Source organism: Macaca nemestrina, chromosome 4 (assembly GCF_043159975.1).
Source record: "Macaca nemestrina isolate mMacNem1 chromosome 4, mMacNem.hap1, whole genome shotgun sequence".
Lineage (NCBI taxonomy): Eukaryota > Metazoa > Chordata > Mammalia > Primates > Cercopithecidae > Macaca > Macaca nemestrina.
Window position 1 is genome coordinate 87663197 of NC_092128.1, and position 21934 is coordinate 87685130.

General features: G+C 37.1%; 1 long non-coding RNA gene across 1 annotated transcript; it reads left to right on the plus strand.

The window, feature by feature from the left end:
- The first annotated feature begins 313 nt into the window (after positions 1-313).
- LOC105475629 (uncharacterized) lies at positions 314-20961 on the plus strand. Its single transcript, XR_983521.2, has 4 exons — positions 314-361; positions 17682-17812; positions 18574-18648; positions 20280-20961. It is a non-coding gene; the product is annotated as an uncharacterized lncRNA (long non-coding RNA).
- Positions 20962-21934: the final 973 nt, after the last annotated feature.

Sequence of the window (21934 nt, forward strand, 5' to 3'; positions counted from 1 at the left end):
GTTTTCCATTTGTTTTGTAAATTTTCCTCCATTCCTTTATTTTGAGCCTGTGTGTGTCTTTGCACATGACATGGGTCTCTTGAAGACAGCATTCTGATGAGTCTTGGCTCTTTATCCAGCTTGCTATTCTGTGTCTTTTAGTTGGGGGCATTTAGCTCATTTATATTTAAGGTTAGTATTGTTAAGTGTGACTTTGATCCTGCCATTATGATGCTAGCTGGTTATTATGCAGACTTGTTTGTGATTGCTTCATAGTGTCACTGGTCTCTGTATTTCAGTGTGTTTTTGTAGTGGCTGGTAACAGTTTTTCCTTTCTATATTTAGTGCTTCCTTCAGAAGCTCCTGCAAGGCAGGCCTGATGGTAATGAATTCCCTCAGCATTTGCTTGTCTGAAAAGGATCTTATTTATCTTTTGCTTATGAAGTTTAGTTTGGCTGGATTAAAATTCTGGGTTGGAAACTATTTTCTTCAAGAATATTGAATATTGGCTCCCTAATTCTTCTGGCTTATAGGGTTTCCACTGAGAGGTCCACCGTTAGTCTGATGAGTTTCCCTTTGTATGTGACCTGGTCTTTCTCTCTGACTGCCCTTAATGTTTTATCTTCTATTTCAATTTGGAGAATCTGATAATTATTTGTCTTGGGGTTGATCTTCTCATGAAGTATCTTTCTAGGGTTTCCTGCATTTCCTGAATTTGAATGTTGGCCTGTCATGCTAGGTTGGGGAAGTTCTCCTGAATGATATCCTGAGGTATGTGTTCCAACTCAGTTCCATTTTCCTTGTCTGTTTCAGGTATCCTAATCTGTCATAGGTTTGGTCTCTTCACGTAACCCATAATTCTCAGAGGTTTTCATTCTTTTTTTCCTTTTCATTCTTTTTTCTCTATTCTTATCTGCCTGTCTTATTTCAGAAAGATAGTCTTCAAGCTCTGAGGTTCTTTCCTCCATTTGGTCTATTCTGCTATTGATAGTTGTGATTGCATTGTGAAGTTCTCGTGTTGTGTTTTTCAGCTCCATCAGCTCAGTTATGTTCCTCTCTAAACTGGCTTTTCTGACTATAAGGTCCTGTATTGTTTTATCATGATTCTTAGCTTCTTGCATTGGGTTACAACATGCTCCTTTAGCTTAGTGAAGTTTGTTTTTACCCACCTTCTGAAGCCTCTTTCTGTCAATACAATCATCTCAGCCTCAGCCCAGTTCTGTGCCCTTGGTGGAGAAGTGTTGTGGTCATTTGGAGGAGAAGAGGCATTCTGGCTCTTTGAGTTTTCAGCCTTTTTTTTTTTTTTTTTTTTTGTTATTAGTATACTTTAAGTTCTAGGGTACATGAGCATAACGTGCAGGTTTGTTACATATGTATACTTGTGCCATGTTGGCGTGCTGCACCCATCAACTTGTCAGCACCCATCAACTCGTCATTTACATCAGGTATAACTCCCAATGCAATCCCTCCCCCCTCCCCCCTCAGTCTTTTTTTTCATTGATTATTTCTCATCTTTACGGGCTTATCTACCTTCAATTTTTGAAATTGCTGACCTTTGAATGGGGTTTTTGGGTTTTTTGTTGTTGGTGGTGGTGTTTTCTGTTTGATGGATTTTCCATCTTGGCAGGGATCTGGGAGTCAGAGTATGTAAAACTCCTAGGTCTCTGCATGCCTGAGTGGCTGCTCTGCCAAGACTCCATACAGCTCTGTGTATTCGACCCAAGGCCCTGGTGGTCTGGGCTCACAAGGGGATCTCCTGATTCACAGATTGCAAAGATCCATAGGGGAAGTGTGACTTCCTGGGCAGGGTTGCACGATCACTTACCACCTCCACTGGCTAGGGGTAGAGGTTCTCTTGATTCTGTGCCACTCCTGGGTAGGCCACTGCCTCTCCCTGCTTCTCCTTGTTCTCCATGGGTCCAGCTGCTTGCCTGTTTATGAAAGAATGTGGATACCTCAGTTGAAGGTACTGAATTCACTCATCCCTTTTCTTTCCTCTCTGTGAGTGCCATGGACCCTAGCTTTCTAATCAGTCATCTTGCCTCCACCTATTTTGTTGTGCAAACATGCCTCCATTTCTTTATTTTAAATATGTGGTAGAATTCACCATAAAGACAATTGGACCTAGAGTTTTATTTGTGGAAAGTTTAAAATAAAAAAAACCTTTTATTTTGAAATAATTATATATTCACAAGGGATTTCAAAGATAGTCCAGAGAGGTTCTGTGTAACCTTCAGCAGTTTTCCTTATTGATTATATCTTACCTAACTACAATACAATAACAATGCCAGGAAACTGGTATTGCCACAAAATGTGTATATAGTTCTGTGCAGTTTTTATGCTATTAATATACAGAGCTATTCAATCATCACAAAAATCTCCCTCATACTATCCTTTTATAGTCACCCCATCCTCTTCCCTCTTTCAACTCTGAGTCATGACAATGACTAATCTCCATTTATGGCCTTTAACCTTCCTCTTCTTATAATATAATTATCTTAAAAATTTACTCTACATAAATTAAGAACTACTTCAGCATTCTAATGTTTGCTTCAACCTTGAAACATAATTTAGAAAACTCAAGAAGTTAAGTCTGTTGTATTTATTCATATTCTTACTCATTCTGTTGTTCTTCCTTCCTGATGTCCTCAGATTCTATCTTTTATTATTTCCATTATATTTCAAGAACTTCCTTTAGTCATTCTTTAAGGCGGATCTGCTGGCAACAATTTCTCTTCATCTTATTTTGATTACCTGTCTAATTTTTAAAGGGTATTTTCACTGGATGGAATTTTGTATTGATAACTTTTTTCTTTCTGCTCTTGAAAAATGTTGTCCACTGTAGTCTCTGATGATAGATCTGCTGTCATTTGAATTGTTGTCACAAATTAATTGACAATATATTTTTTCCCTTTAGGTAATGCATAATTTTTCTCTCTAGATTTTTTTCTTTGTATTTAGTTATTTAGAATTTTTTATTATGATATGTCTCTAGGAGGAGTTCTCTGGGTTTTCTTCTGTTTGAGGTTCACTCAGAATCTTCAGTCTGTGAATTTCTGTCATTTACATTTTTGGAAATTTATTAGCCATTATTTATTTTAATATTTTTCCAGCCTCACCTTCTTTCTCTTCCAAAATTCCAATGACATGGATGTTAGATCTTTTGTTATGGTCTCACAGGTCCCTGAAGCTCTGTTTATTTTTTGCCAGTCGATTTTCTTTTTGTTGTTTGGAGTGTGTCATTTCTTTTGTTCTATCTTCTAGTTCACTGATTCTTTCTTCTGTTTTCTCCGTTCTGCTGTTGATCCCATCTAGTTAGTTTTAATTTTTGTGATTGTATTTTTCAGCTCTAAAATTTCCTTTTGATTTTTTAATAGCTTCTATTTATCTATTGAGACTTTCTCTTTCATTTCTGTCTTTTTAAAAAAATTTGTTTTTATCATGTTTGTAATTGCTCATTACAGGATTTTTATTATCACTGTTTACAAATCCTTGTCAGATAATTTTAATATTTCTGTCATCTATTGATTGTCTATTTTCATGCAGGTTGATATTTTTCTGGGTCTTAGTATGATGCATGATTATTCACTGAAACCTGGACATTTTTGGTGTTATGTTATGAAACGATCTTAATAAATTTTCTGTTTTAGTGGTCCTCCTCTGACTCCACTCTTGTAGGGGTAGGGAATTAGGAAATAATGCCCATTTATTTTTAGGGAAAGATGAAATTCCAGTTTCCCTAAATGACCTCAGTTGGTACTGAGGGCGGGAGTACTGACTCCTCACTATGCCTTGCTAATACCACTCTGCCTGAGAAGAATAGGAGGACTTTGCCACTTTCCCCATGCAGCCTCCACTGAGGCCACAGGGGAGATGACCTCATTAACACTGAGTGACGGTGAATGTCCCGACTTTCTACTAGGTTTCTGACACTAACCTGGAGGTGAATGAAAAGAGTATTTTCTTATGACCTAGTGGGTGTGGAAGTCTAGACTTCCTGTGTGGTCTTCACAGACACTGTGAGAGTAGACCTCACTGTGACCTCATGAATATAAAAATCCAGGTTTCTCCTTGGCCTTGTTTAACATCGCTCTCACAGGTAAGTTGAAGTGATTCCTTTCAGCCTGGCAGTGAAAGGAGTCTAGATTCTTTATTTGACCTGTGTTAGTGAGCGTGAATTTGTAGGGGTTTTTCTTCTATGGTGAAAAAGAAGTGGAGTAGAGTAGATATTGTCTAAAAATGTTCTGTATTTGTAGGTTGTCCCTTTCTGCTCTTTGGTTACATGAACTGGCTTTTGATGAAACTTCTTGTTGATCACCTCCAGGTGGTGTTGCTGCCTTGTTTGACACTAAGTTTGGGATATAAGAGGATAAAAAAAATTCCCAAAACTCAGGAACGTAATCTTTTTCAAGATCAGAGGTCTCTAACTTGTCTGCTTTCTTCTCTCCATCTTTCAGAGTCATCTTATGCTAGTTTTATATATAAATGTCCTGACTGTTTAGTTGTACTTAGTGGGTATAGTAGGAAAAAGTACTTCTTCTACTCCATATGTGCAGAAGTGGAATGAAAAACTTTTGATTATGGAATTCAGTTGTGTTAAATTGATAATTCTATGCAGATTGTCTCTTTCTTCTTGGGTCAGTTGTTGTAATTTGAATATTTTAAGGAATTTGACCATGTCATGTATATATTTAAATTTGTTGGAATATAATTTTTCATAAAGTTATTTTCTTATGCTTAAAATCTCTGCCATAATGTCCCTTTTTCTCTAATATTGGCATTTTGTTTCTTGCTTTTTTCTAGCTAAGTCTATGTTGTAGTTTATAAATTTCATTAATCTTTTTATTGAACGTTTCATTGATTTTTCTCTATTTTCAGTTATATATTTTACTGGTTTATACTTTATTATTTCCTTATTTTTTATTTCTTTCTATTTAATTTGCTCTTCATTTTCTGACTTCTTAAGGTAGGAGTTTTGGACACTGATTTCACATCTTCCTTTCTAATAAAAACACTTAATTCACAGATTTCCCTGTACACACTCTTTTAGCTGTATCCCCCCAAATTTTGACCTTTTAAAAGAATTTTCATTCAGTTCAAAAGATTTTCTAAATTTCTCATCTTTTTTCCCTTTTTCACACATTGGTTGGTAAAATGTGTTAATTTCTAAATTTTGAGAATTTTTAAGGTATATTTCTATTATTGATTTTTAATTTCATTTTGATATGTTGAATTATTTCTGACAAAAAACTATGATAATACTTAGATTTATTCTTTTTTGAGTGTGTATATATATAAATATATAAACATATAGATACATATATATCACAGATATATAACAAAAAGATATATGTTTTGTCATTCTTGGGTAAGGTGGTCTATAAATATTAATTAGATTAGGGTGGTTGATAGTGTTCATATTTTCTATGTCCTTATTCATATTTTGCCTACTTGATCTATCAGTGGTTGGAATAGATGCGTTGAATTATATTTCTAAGTGTTTAAACTCCATAATACATTGAATTATTTTTGCCTTATACTGTCAATTACTATTTAGAGAAATTAAAACAGATTTTAAAAAATGTTTTCCTACACACTATTTTAAGCTTTATTCACTCCTTTGAGTAGAACCAAGTTTTCTTTTGTTGTTGTTGTTGTTGTTGTTTGTTTGTTTTTTAATTATTATTATACTTTAAGTTCTAGGGTACATGTGCATAACATGCAGGTTTGTTACGTATGTATACTTATGCCATGCTGGTGTGCTGCACCCATCAACTTGTCAGCACCCATCAACTCGTCATTTACATCAGGTATAACTCCCAATGCAATCCCTCCCCACTCCCCTCTCCCCATGATAGGCCCCGGTGTGTGATGTTCCCCTTCCCGAGTCCAAGTGATCTCATTTGTCAGTTCCCACCTATGAGTGAGAACATGTGGTGTTTGGTTTTCTGTTCTTGCGATAGTTTGCTGAGAATGATGGTTTCCAGCTGCATCCATGCCCCTACAAAGGACACAAACTCATCCTTTTTTTATGGCTGCATAGTATTCCATGGTGCATATGTGCCACATTTTCTTAATCCAGTCTGTCACTGATGGACATTTGGGTTGATTCCAAGTCTTTGCTATTGTGAATAGTGCCGCAATAAACGTACGTGTGCATGTGTCTTTATAGCAGCATGATTTATAATCCTTTGGGTATATACCCAGTAATGGGATGGCTGGGTCATATGGTACATCTAGTTCTAGATCCTTGAGGAATCGCCGTACTGTTTTCATAATGGTTGAACTAGTTTACAATCCCACCAACAGTGTAAAAGTGTTCCTATTTCTCCACATCCTCTCCAGCACCTGTTGTTTCCTGACTTTTTAATGATTGCCATTCTAACTGGTGTGAGATGGTATCTCATTGTGGTTTTGATTTGCATTTCTCTGATGGCCAGTGATGATGAGCATTTTTTCATGTGTCTGTTGGCTGTATGAATGTCTTCTTTTGAGAAATGTCTGTTCATATCCTTTGCCCACTTTTTGATGGGGTTGTTTGTTTTTTTCTTGTAAATTTGTTTGAGTTCTTTGTAGGTTCTGGATATTAGCCCTTTGTCAGATGAGTAGATTGCAAACATTTTCTCCCATTCTGTAGGTTGCCTGTTCACTCTGATGGTAGTTTCTTTTGCTGTGCAGAAGCTCTTTAGTTTAATGAGATCCCATTTGTCAATTTTGGCTTTTGTTGCCATTGCTTTTGGTGTTTTAGACATGAAGTCCTTGCCCATGCCTATGTCCTGAATGGTATTACCTAGGTTTTCTTCTAGGTTTTTATGGTATTAGGTCTAACATTTAAGTCTCTAATCCATCTTGAATTAATTTTCGTATAAGGAGTAAGGAAAGGATCCAGTTTCAGCTTTCTACTTATGGCTAGCCAATTTTCCCAGCACCATTTATTAAATAGGTAATCCTTTCCCCATTTCTTGTTTTTGTCAGGTTTGTCAAAGATCAGATGGCTGTAGATGTGTGGTATTATTTCTGAGGACTCTGTTCTGTTCCATTGGTCTATATCTCTGTTTTGGTACCAGTACCATGCTGTTTTGGTTTCTGTAGCCTTGTAGTATAGTTTGAAGTCAGGTAGCGTGATGCCTCCAGCTTTGTTCTTTTGACTTAGGATTGTCTTGGCAATGCGGGCTGTTTTTTGGTTCCATATGAACTTTAAAGTAGATTTTTCCAATTCTGTGAAGAAAGTCGTTGGTAGCTTGATGGGGATGGCATTGAATCTATAAATTACCTTGGGCAGTATGGCCATTTTCACGATATTGATTCTTCCTATCCATGAGCATGGTATGTTCTTCCATTTGTTTGTGTCCTCTTATTTTACTGAGCAGTGGTTTGTAGTTCTCCTTGAAGAGGTCCTTTACATCCCTTGTAAGTTGGATTCCTAGGTATTTTATTCTCTTTGAAGCAATTGTGAATGGAAGTTCATTCATGATTTGGCTCTCTGTTTGTCTGCTACTGGTGTATAAGAATGCTTGTGACTTTTGCACATTAATTTTGTATCCTGAGACTTTGCTGAAGTTGCTTATCAGCTTAAGGAGATTTTGGGCTGAAACAATGGGGTTTTCTAAATATACAATCATGTCATCTGCAAACAGGGACAATTTGACTTCTTCTTTTCCTAACTGAATACCCTTTATTTCTTTCTCTTGCCTGATTGCCCTAGCCAGAACTTCCAACACTATGTTGAATAGGAGTGGTGAGAGAGGGCATCCCTGTCTTGTGCCAGTTTTCAAAGAGAATTTTTCCAGTTTTTGCCCATTCAGTATGATATTGGCTGTGGGTTTGTGATAAATAGCTCTTATTATTTTGAGATACTTTCCATCAATACCGAATTTATTGAGTGTTTTTAGCATGAAGGGCTGTTGAATTTTGTCAAAGGCCTTTTCTGCATCTATTGAGATAATCATGTGGTTTTTGTCTTTGAGAACGAAGTTTCCATTGTGATAATTTTCCTTTTGCCAGAAGAATGCCCTTAACTACTTGCTTGAGTGCATGTTTGAAGCTGATAAATTCTTTTCACTCCCACTTGTCAAAAATGTCTTTATTTTGCCTTTTGTTTTTAAAGACTGTTTCTTTAAAACTGGATTTAGAGTTCTAGATAGACATTCTTTTCTTTCAGCTATAGAATATCATTACATTGTTTTTTGTGTTAAATTGTTTCTGACACAAAATTTATGACAATACTTAGATTTATTCTTTTTAAAATATTGAATCCTTTAGTTCTGTCTGGTTTTTAGAATTTTTTTCTTTATCACTATTTTTCAGAAATTTGACTTGCTGTGATTGACTTTGAGTTCTTCCTGCTTGGAATAAATTGAGTTTCTTGTATATGTGAATTCAAAATTTTACCAAATTTGGAAAAATATTCAGCCATTATATCTTAAACTTTTTTTTTCACTTTCTTTCCTGTCTCTCTTCTATCACTTTGTGAATATGTTAATATATTATATACATATATATGTATTTGGCATTCTTTAGAAGTCACTGAACCTGTTCATCATTTTTCAGTGTGCTATTCTCTGTACTCCAGGATGCATAGTTTCTGTTGTTATATATTATAGTTGATCATTTTTCCTGAAGTGTCTGATGTGCTGTTAATCATAACCCATGAAATTCTTATTTCAGATATTGTATTTTTTATCTTCAACAGTTTCCTTTGATTATTTTTATATTTTCTATTTCCCTCTTTACTAGATTTATGTTTTTCTTTATATTCTTAAAAATATCCTATTTATATTTATAAAAGCTTGTTTAGAATTATTCTTTGTAAATTCTTTCATCACTGTCTTTCTTGGATCTGTTTATATTGGTTGGCTTTTTCCCTGTATAGTGGTTAAATTTTCTGCTTCCTTACATGTTTGGTAATTTTTGATTGGATGACAAATATTTAAATTTTTACGTTTTTGAGTGATTTTTTCAACAAGTTTATTTAAAGTGTGTAGAATCTTTTCATGACAGTCTTGATTATTACAGGCTATGTTTTTAAGCTTTTTGAAAGTGGTCCTGGTGTGGCTTTTATTCTAGGGCAGTTTAGTCTCACTATTAAGGTGTGACCCAAGGGCTTTCTTGTGAATGTTCATATGTTCAATGAGGTCTCTTCACTCTGGCTGGTGGAAACTCAAACAATTCCCAGCCCTGTGTGAACTCGGTGAATTGTTTAGTTTACAGATTCTTGATATTTGTTATTTCCCAGCAGTAGTTCTTCTCTGGCCTCCTGGAATGTCACTCTATGTGTTTGTAAATTGGCATTCAGCCAAAGACTTAAGGAAAACCTTATGCATATTTCTGTAGTTCTTTCAGTATATAACCCTTTCTATACCTAACCCCTCCTCTGGTCCACAATTTCTAACCCTCGTGGTCTCCCTGAACTTGAATCTTTTTCCCCTCAGCTCTGTTAATATGATCCTTCCTTGTGCTGTGGTCCAGAAATTACCTCCAGGCAAAAAGCTGGGGTGATTGTCGAACTCACTTCATTGTTTATCCTCTCAGGAATTGCCTCCCATATTGCCTATTGTGTAATTCATGAAAAACAGTTGTTTCAGTATTTGTCTACTTGCCTTGTTGTCCAATCTTGTGACAGGTACTCCTTTATGAAAAGAACTGAAGGTTTGTGCCTTATGCATAGTTAATGTTTACCTCTTTCTTTTCCTCCTTATTCCTAAATAATGCTCTTGGGTTTTTTTCCCCTCATCCTTTTAAATCTATGTAAAAATATCATATGTGCTACTTGCTTATTTCATTTTTTCTATGCTAATATGTTTCACAGGTTACTTACTTGCCATCTATACTGGACAGATTTTACACATATTTTCCACCACACTTTTTTTTGTTCTCTGTAGTAATTCTTTGTATGTTTGAGGTTTAAAATTTTCAAGTACTTATTAAGAATTGTGCTGACAGCTAGTTTATAATAGATTTCTCCATAAATGTACACATGTGGTTATTTTCTTAGATATAAGAAAAGAATATCTTTAAAATTTTTTAGTCAAAATGTCCCTGGTACATGATGAGACTCGTTCATTTTTTCATTTTTGGTCAAGCATTATTGGCATGATCTCTTCCTACAGTGGTTCTTCAGGTCAAAGTTACTTTGTGATATTGTTCTGGGTCTTTTTTTGTGTATAAATGATTATCTCAAGCTGATTGAAATTTTGGGAAAAAAATACTATCCTAGGCATTTTATTATGTATTTACTAAATCTCTTTGGCCTGGCTGGATGCAACTGTGAGAATAAAACTAAGCTTGAGTTACCCTTTTGCTATTATACTCTACCTTCTTTTACAGTGTTCTGCTGGCCTCCCTGAATTCTGATCCCTTTCTTTGAGATGTTTAAAACTCTCTTTGCTTATTTTATTCCTTGCAGAGTAAATTTCCAACTTGGGTTAAGGGTGAAGTTTTCACTGGGCTCTTGTACTAAAGGAGTGAAATGTATTGGTGAAGCTCAAGGAGGTTAAAAGCTTCTGTTTCCTCATGGTATGTTCAGTGTGGCTCTTCCTCTCAAGGGATTTACATGAAGCAGACATGATAAAACAGCCCAAGGTGCTTTTTTGTTGGCAGAGGCTTATCAAGGAAGATTGTGGTAGCTGGCTTAGCTCTGTTTTCTCTTATCGAACTTTTCCTTGAGTTTATATTTCTTTGATTCTTCTTGATAGAGTGGAAAAATGCAAAGGGCCAAGATATGGGTGCAAATTTAAAGGCCAAAGACACTATTAGTTACAAATGACCAACAAGTATATGAAAAATGCTCAACATCACTAATGATCAGGGAAATGCAAATCAAAACCACAATGTGATACCACCTTACTCCTGGAAGAATGGTCATAATCAAAAAATCAAAAAACAGTAGATGTTGGCGTGGAGGTGGTGATCAGGGAACACTTCTATGCTGCTGGTGGAAATGTAAACTGGTACAGCCACTATGGAAAACAGTGTGGAGATTCCTTAAAGAACTAAAAGTAGAACTGCCATTTGATCTGGCAATCCCATTATTGAGTATCTACTCAGAGGAAAATAAGTCATTATATGAAAAAGATACTTGCACGTACATGTTTATAGCAGCATGATTCACAATTGCAAAATTGTGGAACTAACCCAAATGCCCATCAATCAATAAGTGAATAAAGAAACTGTGGTATATATACATGATGGAATACTATTCAGCCATAAAAAGGAATGAATTTATGGCATTTGCAGCAACCTGGATGAAATTGGAGACTGTTATTCTAAGTGAAGTAACTCAGGAATGGAAACCAAACATCATATGTTCTCACTGATATGTGGGAGCTAAGCTATGAGGATGCAAAGGCATAAGAATGATGGACTTTGGGGACTTGGGGGGAAGGGTGGGAGGGGGGCAAGGGATAAAAGACTACAAATAGGGTGCAGTGTATACTGCTCGAGTGATGGTTGCATGACAATCTCACAAATCACCAGTAAAGAACTTACTTATGTAACCGAATACCACCTGTACCCCAGTAACCTATGGGAAAATAAAAAATAAAAAGGTAGAAAAACAGGTGAATTAAAAAAAATAATTTGGTAATAAATATCAAGGAACTAAAAAATAAAAATAAAAATAAAAAAGACTTAGTAAAGTCTTTACCAAAGCAGTTCAGTGCCTCACCAGAGTTGGCTGTTTTACATAAGATTTTGACTTCAGTGCCTTACAGTACTGAAAACATACATTGTTTTTCTGAATCTTCATAAGCTAGTGCTGGTGGTGGCAGGTTGGCTGAAGCTTTAGCATCATTCCTTAACTTTGTTTATCTTAACTTTTTTTTACCATGAAGTCTTGGGTAAATTTTAGCATAGTTTGACAGACTGTAGTTAGAATATTCAAGATCCACATATTTAAGAAACAAAGTTCCTCATAAAGTTTAAAACTGACATCAGAAGCGGCCTCTGCTCTTAATACTACAACTTGCAAGTATCGTAAGTGCTAGGTGTAGTTAGTAAAATCTGGACTGATGAAAACAGTGATTCTGAAACTTTAGGTCAAAGTTCCATGTGGAAAAACAAGTTTGACAATAGAGAATATCTTTATCTCTGCCTCTTGCTAGTAGAAAAGTGGTACTAGCTAATTATTTGGGGGGACAAAAAGTCTCATCTCAAAACAGGCAGCACTTTAATATGTAACACTTTGGATTTTGGATTGATGATGTCATGAATGGTGGATTGTACAGAAATTGATCACCTGGATTATTGTCTTTCAGTTTCAGCTTCAATTTTCCTTATGTGACTACAATTGATATCCGCTTGTCAACATCTACAACCAAAGAGGCAATCAAGCGAGGAATAAATTCCTAATTTCTCTCATTCTTCAACAGGCTATTAATTTAACTCTGATTTATTTCTTAGACATTCTCTAATTTCTGTAGTTGTGTCTATGATTATATCCAAAGAGAGGAAAAAAATGACCAAGTGGTGCCGATTTGAGTGATTGACATGAGATACCCAAGGCTTTTATTTTTGTTCAGGGATCTTCAGTGGATGGTCATGAAGTCTTGCTCTCAGGTGTCATTTCAGGAATTTAGAACAGAGGTCAGCCACTGCTGGAAACAAATGGAATTAGAGATTAATGGTGTCACCAATGCAAATTCTTTTAAAAAAATTTGTGTGTGCATAGTAGGTGCATATACTTATGGGGTACATGAGATATTTTGATACAGGCATACAATGTGTAATAATCATCTGGGCATATGGAGTATCCATCATCTCAAGCATTTATCCTTTCTTTATTGTTGCAAAGCATCCAATTATACTTTTATTTTTAAATGTACAATAAATTTTTGTTGACTGTAATCACTCTGTTGTGCTGCAAATTCTGACTTTAAGAGAAAAATAGTTTATTTCAGATGCCAATTTCTCACCTGGCAATAAAATTGCTCCCTCAGATAAGGTGAATGCAAGAACAGAGTGGTATCATTTACTTCTTTTTAAGAAAACATCAACTATTTATTTATGTATTTGTTTTTTTAATTTTTGTGTGTACTTTATAGGTGTATATATTTATGGGGTACATGAGATGTTTTGACACAGGTATGTGACATGAAATCAGCACATCATCAATAATGGAGTATCCATCCCCTCAAACATTTAGCCATTGGGTTGCAAGCAATCTAATTACACTCTTTAAGTTATTTAAAAATGTACAGTTATTATTGACTATACTTACCCTGTTGTGCTATCAAATAGTAGGTCTTATTCATCTGTCAAACTATGCTAAATTTACCCATGTCTTCATGGTAGAAAAAGTTAAGATAAGCAGCTCTCTATGTCCATGAGTTCAATTGTTGTGATTTTTAGATTCCATATATAAATGATAACATACAATATTTGTCTTTCACAATGGTTGCTCATAGTAACCACCAATGATCCTTTGAACTTCCTCAATATCAGTTGTAATGTTTCCTTTTCCATTTCTGATTTTACCTATTTAGATCTCTCTTTTTTTCTTATTTAGTCTTACTAAACGTTTGTCAATTTTGTTTAACTTTTCAGAAAACCAACTTTTTGTTTCATTGATCTTTTGTGTTTTTTTCAATTTCATTTATTTCTGCTCTGATCTTTATTATTACTCTTGTTTACCAATTTTGGGTTTGAGTTTGCTCTTACTTTTCTAGTTCTTTAAGATGCATTGTTAGGTTATTTATTTGAAGCTTTCCCTCTTTTCTTGATGTAGGCACTTACTGCTATGAACTTCCCTCTTAGTACTATTTTTTGCTGTATCCCACACGTTTTGGTATGCTTGGTTTCCATTGTCATTTGTTTCAAGAATTTTTTCAATTTATTTCTTAATTTCTTAACTGACCCACTGGTCATTCAGGAGCATATTGTTTAATTTCCATGTATTTGTATAGTTTGTAAAATTCCTCTTGTTATTAATTTCTAGTTTTATTCCATTGTGGTCAGAGAATGTACTTGATAGTATTTCAATTTTTCAAATGTTGTAAGACCTATTTTGTGACCTAACATGTGGTCTATCCTTGAGAATGATCCATGTGTTGAGAAAAAGAATGTACTCTGCAGCTCTTGGATGAAATGTTCTGTAAATAGCTGAGACCCATTTAGTCTGTAGTACAGATTAAGACTGATGTTTCTGTGTTGATTTTTTGTCTGGAAGTTCTGTTCAAAGCTGAAAGTGTGGTGTTGAAATCTCTAGCTATTATTGTATTGAGGCCTATCTCTCTCTTTAGCTGTATTAATATTTCCTTTATATATCTGTGTGCTCCAGTGGTGGGTGCATATGTATTTAAAATTGTTATATCCTCTTGCTGAATTGACCCATTTATCATTATATAGTGACCCCTTCTTCTTATGGTTTTTGTTTTGAAATCTGTTTTCTCTGATATAAATATAGCAACTCTTGCTCTTTTTTGCTTTCCTTTGACATGAAGTATCTTTTTCTATCCCTTTATTTTCAGTCTATATGTGTCTTTATAGGTAAAGTGTATTCCTTGCAGGCAACAGAGCAATGGGTCTTGTTTCTTCATCCATTCAGTCAGTCTATGTCTTTTGATTACAGAGTTTAGTCCATTTGCATTCAATGTTATCATTGATAAGTAAGGACTTACTACTGTTATTTTGTTATTTGTTTTCTTGTTGTTTTGTGGTCTCCTCTTCCTTCTTTCTTGTCATCCTCTAGTGAAAATGATTTTCTTTGGTGATATGATTTAGTTTCTGGTTTTTTATGTTTTGTATATCCATTGTATGTTTTTTGGTTTCAGGTTACCATGAGGTTTGCAAATAATAACCCATTATTTTAACCTGATAACAGCTTAATACTGCTTGCATAAACAAACAAGCAACAGGAAAACTATAAAAACTCACCTTAACTATGTCCCCTAACTTTTTTTTTTAACATTTTGTTGTTTCTATTTGTATCTTATTATACTGTGTCTTGAAAAGTTGCTGTAGTTATTATTTTTGATTGGTTTATTGTTCAGGCTTTCTACTTAGGAGTGTTAGAAAGAGTAGTTTTCACAACACAGTTACAATGTTATAATATTCTGTGTTTTTCTGTGCACTTATTATTACCAGTAAGTTTTGTACCTTCAGGTTATATTGCCAATTAATTTCCTTTTCTTACTGATTGAAGTACTACCTTTAGCATTTCTTTTAGGACAGGTTTGGTATTGATGAAATCCCTTAGCTTTTGTTACTTTGCGAAATTATTTTTCCTTTATGTTTGAAGGATATTTTTGCTGGATAACTATTCTAGGGTAAAAAATATTTTTCCTTCAGCACTTTAAATATGTCATGCTACTCTCTCCTGAGAGTTTTTAGTAAGTAAGTAAGGTTTCCATTGAAAAATCTGCTGCCAGACGTATTGGAGCTCTGTTGTATGTTATTTGTTTCTTTTCTCTTGCTGCTTTTAGGATTCCTTATTTATCCTTGTCCTTTGGGAGTTTGATTATTAAATGCATTGAGGTAGTCTTCCTTAGGTTAAATCTGCTTGGTGTTCTATAACCTTGTACTTGGATATTGATATCTTTTTCTAGGTTTGGGAAGTTCCCTGTTCTTATTCCTTTGAATAAACTTTCTACCCCTGTCTTTTTCTCTACCTTCTCTTTAAGGCCAATAACTCTTAGATTTGCTCTTTTGAGAGTATTTTCTAAATCCTGTAGGCATATTTTATATTTTTTTATTCATTTTTCTCTTGTCTCCTCTGACTGGGTATTTTCAAATAGTTTGTCTTCAAGGTCATTAATTCTTTCTTCTGCTTGATCTATTCTGCTGTTAAGGGACTCTGATGCCTTCTTCAGTATGTCAATAGCATTTTTCAGCTCCAGAATTTCTGCTTGTTTTCAGTTGTTTCAATCTCTTTGTTAAGTTTATCTGATAGAATTCTGAATATCTTCTCTGTGTTATCTTGAATTTCTTTGAATTTCCTCAACACAGTTACTTTGGATTCTCTGTGTGAAAGTTCACACATCTCTGTTTCTCCAAGGTTAGTTCCTGGTATCTTATTTAGTTCACTTGGTGAGGTCATGTTTTCCTGAATAGTGTTGATGCCAGTAGATGTTCTTCAGTGTCTGGGCATTGAAGAATTAGGAATTTATTTTAGTCTTCATTGTCTGGGCTTATTTGTAGCCATCCTTCCTCAGAAGGCTTTCCAGATATTTGAAAGAACCCAGTAACACTGTGCTTGTTGCAGACTTGTAGTGGTGCCACCTTAATGATCTTAGACAAGAATTAGGAGAATTCTCTGGATTACCAGACAGGAATTCTTGTTCTCTTTCCTTACTTTCTCCTGAACGTACAGAGTTTCTCTCTCTATTCTGAGCTTTCTAAAGCTAGGGGCAGAGTGACACAAGCACCACTGTGGCCACCACCACTGTGACTGTGCTGGGTCAGACCTGAAGCCAGCACAGTGCTGGGTCTTACCCAAGGCCTGCTCTAACCACTCCCTGTCTACTCTGCAGGTTTCTTGAAGGCCCTGGTGCTCTACAGTTAGCAGGTGGCAAAGTCAGCCAGTCCTGTGTCCTTCCCTCCAGGGCAGCGAGGTCCCTTAGTTCCTGGGTGGGTCCAGAAGTGCCAGGAGTCAGGGACTAGAGTCAAAAACCTTACAAGTCTACCTGGTGGTTTATTGTATTGTGGGTGAGCTGGCACTTAAACCACAAGATGGGGTCCTTTCCACTCTTCCCTTCCCTCTCCAAAGGCAGAGGAGTCTCAGCCCATAGCACCACCACCCTAGGCCATGAGGAGTACTGCCAGACTACCACCACTGTTTCCTTAAGGCCCAAGGACTCTTAAGTCAGCTTATGGTGAACGCTGCAAGGCTTCGGACTCACCCATCAGGCCAGTGGGCTCCCCTCTGGCCCGGGGCAGGTTCAAAAATGCCATCCAAGAGTCAAGTCCTGGAATTGGGGACCCCAAGATCCCACTTGGTGCTCTGCCCCCTTGTGGTGGTATTGATACCTAAAGTGCGAGACAAAGTTGCCCTGTCATCACCACAGCTGGTAATGTGCTGAATCTCACACGAAGCCAGGAAGTCCCAGAGGCTCATCCATGGCAGTTGACGTACTATCTGGGTATCGCTGTTGGTTATTCAGGGCCCAAGGGCTCTTCAGTTAGCAGGTGATGAATGCTGGCAGCACTAAATCCTTTCCTTCAAGACAGTGGGTTCCCTTCTGTCCTAGGGTATGAGACCCCTGGAAAGGGGGCCTCATGACTCTGACCGGTATCCTATCCTGTTGTGGCTGAGTTGGTATCTAAGATGCAAGACAAAGTCATCTCCAGTCTTCCTTCTCCTTTCCTCAAGTGGAAGGAAGGGATCTCTTTTGGAGCTGCAAGCTGTGCAGTCTAGGATTGCGGGGGGCGACGATGCCAGCACTTCCTTGGCTTACCCAGCTGGTGTCTCAGTATGTCACATGCTCCCACAGTCTATAGTCTCTGGACCTAGTTCAGCCTAGGACTCTCCTAAGAGTTGAAGTCCTTATGGCCTAGACTGCCTTTCAAGTTTACTTGGACACCGAGCACACCTTGATCCTCAGTGGTAAGGTTTGCAAGCACTCAAGTTTGGACCCCTGGGGTGAGCAATTCCCCTGTAGTTAGGACTGGTTTAAATGCTCCCTCTGTGTTTGGTCTGTTTTTCTTTCTGCTCTGACAGGACAGCACTGAGTTCAGTGCCTCACAATTGCTGTGTTCTCTTCCCCCAGTGCCCAGAGATGCTCTCCGCACCACACTGCTGCTGCTGCTACTGAGGGAGAGGAAGGGGTCGCATCTGAGATTCAGGATTGTTTTATCTGCCTCTTCAGTGCCTGTTTCAGTGATATGAAGTTAAAACCAGGTACTGTGAGTGCTCACCTGATTTTTGGTTCTTAGGACGCTTTCCCCTGTTTCGATAGTTGTATTCAGCCATCTTGCTCTGCTTCCCCCTCTTTTATTTATGTTTTAAAAGATTTATTTATTTAAAAAAATTTAAAATAATTTTTATGGATACAGAAGAGTTGTATGTATTTATGGGGGGTACATGTGTTATTTTGACACAAGCATACAATGTGTAATGATCAATCAGAGTAATTGGGATATCCATCAGCTCAAACATTTATCATTTTGTTGTTTTAGGAAAATGCCAGTTTCACTCTTCTAGTTATTTTGAAATATACAATGTTATTGTTAGCTACCCTACTATGCTACAGAACACAAGGTCTTATTCATTCTCTTTAACTGTATTTCTGTACCTATTAACCAGCCCCTCTTTATCCTCCGCCTCCCCAGTTCCTTTCCCAGATTCTGGTAACCATCATTCTACCCTCTGCTTCTATGAGATCAGCTCTTTTAGCTGTCTCATACGAATGAGAACATATAATATTTGTTTGCCTTTCTGTGCCTGGCTTATTTTGCTTAATAAAGTGTCCTTCAGTTCCATCCATGTTTCTACAAATAACAGGATTTTATTTATCGCTTTATAGTAGATTTCTCCAAGTCCAAGCTTCTTTAAGTTTATAGATGAAAGACTGTAGAAAACTAAGGTTTCTTGTAAAAATGACAACGAGAAAAAATATAGTATTTCTTTTAATCTTCAATTTCTTCTTCCTAATATTTTAGGATGACAGATTCCCTGCCATTGTGTATATGTGGCTCAATACCCTGCATCTAGATCCGTGATGGTAAATATGCTACGTGAGTGCAATCACTCCTCTGTTTTATAACCGTGCAGACGTTACTCCCTGATCACAGCCTCTGTTGGTGTCAGATGTCAGGGAGGAGCCCTCTGGCTCTGAGCACTGTGTGGATCATCAAGAGACCTGGTGTGCTTAGGCTTGCTTGGCTACTTTGAAGTGTTCATTGGCTTGGAGCTATTTATGTTAGCATTTTAAGCATTCTATAATCACCAGAAGATATTTTTGAGGTACAACAATTCTGAAAGTCCCTATTTTAAGATTCTGATTGTTAGGGGGTTAAATTATTGAGGAAGAAGATCTGTGAAAAGTATTATAAAGTATTTAACCTATGTAGACTTTGGTGAATATTATTTGACCTGAAATTAAGATGCTCCCTCTATTATTCCCAAGATGCTGGTGTGTGTCATGAAGGAGATAAAAATCATAAGGGCCTGCACACCACAGTGGTTTCAGTCTTCAATATGTTACTTCAACAATTTCCAGGAAGCCGTAACTACTTACTGTGGGAAATTATAGAACTGGTTAAAGCATTGTCACAAAATGTGTGATGTAACATACACCCTACCCTGCAGGCACAAAATGGTCCAGAACCTGTTCCGCAACACTAGAACCTTAGTATCTTCATGAATAGAAAGTGTTTAGATGGGCTGTCAGTGCTGATTGTGAAGCCAGGAGAGTTGCTTACCCCAGGGTTTACTGAAAGTGATGTGGAATGCATGGTTGTTTATTGTGGTCTAGATGTGGAATGTACTGGCAGATGCAAAGGTTTTCTACTATTTGCATGAGGACAGTGAGACGCAGAACTTTCACAACAAGTCAGGCAAAGCAAATTTATTATTCACTGATAGACAGCAAAAACATAGTCTAGGATCCATGGAGAGCTGGTTCCCCAGGGCTCAGGAAAGCTCTCCAGTGTGAATAGTCTTGTCTGTGCATGTCCCATATTGTACTGCAGTCAAGGGACCCCCAAAGCACATCATCTTGTATTTTGCACCTTGGGTATCACTTGCTCCCTGGGCTCAAGTATTGCAGAATATCCTCTTCTAGAGGTTCATAGCTCTGGCTATTCTAGCCTGTTTCTTTTTTTCTTATGGTAATGCACTCTGAACAAATTCTACAGTTCTGAGAACTACAAGTTGCAGAGGGGAGAGCTGGGTCGAAAAAGGCCATCCGAGGACCTGCCCTCCTACAGCAGGGACATTTGTATCCAAAGATTGCTCCCTATAGGGGAGCAGCAACTTGGGAGAAAAGACCTAATACTTAAGGGCCAAGGAAGGAGTTGCAAGTGATCACTCAGCATGGAGAAGCATCTGCCCGAGTCAAGGGAAGTTTACGAGAGAAATCCCCAGTGTGCATCTCTGTGAAGAACCCACAATGGTATTTCTACAAGTGAGTCATCCTTACTTCTGCCAGACCCAGAGAGTTGCAAGGTGTCTTTGGTACCATTTCAGGCAAGATATTTCTCATCCAGTTTCAATACACTGCTCTTTCTCATTTTGTACCCCGCCCTTCACTCCATTCAGGAAGAAGAAGAAACTAGCTAGGAAACAGGGAAGGAGATAGGAGGGAGAAAAGTACAAGTGGGAGAAATACAAAATAATCCATCTGTGCCTCTTTCTCCTATTGTAGGTTTAGCCTGAAGCCAGCCTGAGCCAAGAAAAGGGAGAAGGTTTTGCTGTTTAATCAAAGTAGGAGTTTTGATTTATATTTTGTACTGAAAGTTTTATTTTTTGAAATTAGTCTGTTGGCCACTTCCAATGTATGTAGAACTGTGTTACCTAAGAATGAGCAGAAAAAGCATGGGACATGCTCTTAATCTAGGGGCCAAGAAAGATTACTCCCACTGGATATATTTTAAAAGGCGTCAGGAGGCAAAAAATAAAGCTGTGTTTTGCATACAACATGAGATATGCTTAGTCAACACACCAGAAATAGTATCAAAGGGAAGAACACTGATGGGCCGTGGTGCTAGGAGTTGGGCGGAGGGCAGCGCAGTGTGAAGAATGAATAAATTGGAAGCGATGCTTTTGTATGTTGGGGCCTCTTGGGGTTGCTTTTGTCCTTATGTTCCCTCCCATGTGACCTGTGGGATCTGCCATGCTTAGGAGCTTAGGAAGGCCTCTCTGCCACAGGGATGCCTGAGAGAGCTCTCTCTAAGCTTGGGTCTGTCCTGATTTGCTGTTGAAAAGGTGAAATGACAAGGGCTAATGTTCAGATGTGGCTTCCAGTAGAGGGACTCTGGTTTTTGTGTTATGCCAGAAAAACAACATGGTCTAGTCCAGTCCATGAGGGTTGATTCTAAGTGCCCGGGAATAGAGTCTTATTGAATTTATTAAAACCACCGTCATGTGCTTCAAGTGTTCCTTCTTCTCCTGAGGGTGATGGCATCAAATGACTGAATGAGAAAATGGAGCAATGGGTTCTGACCAGTCCTCAGTTTATCTTTACTTGTGAGATGGCTAACAATTTTTTTTTTTTTTTAGAGAGAAGAAAAAACTCTCATATAGCGTTCAATTTGTTAAAAACAGATAACCTTTACAGAACCTTACGTAGGATGTGCCTGTCAGAAAGATTTAGAATACTTACGCTGTGCTCTACTTCCTTTTTCTTCAACTTTTGCATTATCATCAAACTGTTTACTCAGAATAGTGTCATAACAGAAAATGACTATCTGATCGTGGAAAGGTCAAATTTCAAGTATGCAAATAACCTATTTCTTTCTCCCTTCTTTGCTGCTGGAGTTTAGCTTCCTTTTGTTTCACACAGTAAATGGAGTTGGCGTGATTTCTGTGTTTCAGGGTGCCTTTCATTCTGAATGTTGTGCAAAGTCTTTGTCCTACACAGTTTGACTCAATGGAATATCACCTTACACTCTTAACTTTTCCCAAACAGAAATAAGGTCAAACTTGTTTTAAGCTTTGACTGAATTCTGAATACAACTGGCACTTAGGAGTTAAATGAACTTAGCTGTCTGAATGGTTTGAGTGAGGGCCACCTGCATGTTCAGTGGTTTCAGGTTATCTGCCTCAATATTCATCTTGTAAACCTGTCTTTGAATGTCTTTCCAAAATGCTGGGAATCCTAGGGCACTATGGCACTATGTGTGATGTGGGGTGACATGGTTGAGGATGTGGGCCTTGGAGGGAGTCAGTTCTCACTGGATCCTGGTTCTACTCCTTGCAGAGATGTGTGAGTTGGGCAGAGAACATAATTTACCTATCTGTTTTCTCCTTTTTAAAATGAAAATAATAGCCTTTAAATTTATCAAGATAAAGGAGAAAGCT